Here is a 695-nt window from a genome sequence, read left to right on the forward strand (position 1 = left end):
TTCAGACCGATGAGCTTTGTAAAAATCGACGCGTTTCAGAAAGGCGGGGCATAGAGGAGAAAAAATAATGTACAGTATGTGGAAAATAATGCGTTTTTTGAACCTTAAAACGCATAAACACACTGTATTACACCAAATACACAACATAATGTTCTTTTTAGCAACATCATATGACCCCTTTAAATTGATCAAAAGCGACAGTAAAGACTTTTACATTGTACATTAACTAATTTTCATTTCAAATAAATGCTGTTTGAACTTTATATTCATCAAAGAATCTTGACAAATGTATAACAGTTTCCACAAAAATATTAAGCAGCACAGCTGTTTTCAATATTGATAATAATAATAATAAATGTTTCTTGAGCAGCAAAACATCATATCAGAATGATTTCTGAAGGATCATGTGACACTAAAGACTGGAGTGATGATGATGAAAATGTTGCTTCGCCATCACAGGAGCAAATTACATTTTAAAATGTATTCAAGTAGAAAACAGTTACTTTAAATTGCAATAATATTTTTCAATATTACGTTTTTACTGTTTTTGTTTTGTTTTGTTTTTTCAAAAATGCAGCCTTGGTCTAAAACATTAAAGGGGTCATATGATGTTGCTAAAAAGAACATTATTTTGTGTATTTGGTGTAATGAAATGTGTTTATGCGGTTTAAGTTTCAAAAAACACATTATTTTCC

The 695-nt window shown here is 29.8% G+C and overlaps 1 protein-coding gene across 4 annotated transcripts in view; it reads left to right on the top strand.

Annotated features, from left to right (window-relative positions):
• LOC107657026 (SLIT-ROBO Rho GTPase-activating protein 3-like) overlaps positions 1-695 on the top strand; it is a 32,206-nt gene that overhangs the window by 6,830 nt on the left and 24,681 nt on the right. The window lies entirely within an intron of this gene.

The sequence above is a fragment of the Sinocyclocheilus anshuiensis genome, unplaced genomic scaffold (assembly GCF_001515605.1).
Source record: "Sinocyclocheilus anshuiensis isolate Anshui unplaced genomic scaffold, SAMN03320099.WGS_v1.1 scaffold1453, whole genome shotgun sequence".
NCBI classification, from domain to species: domain Eukaryota; kingdom Metazoa; phylum Chordata; class Actinopteri; order Cypriniformes; family Cyprinidae; genus Sinocyclocheilus; species Sinocyclocheilus anshuiensis.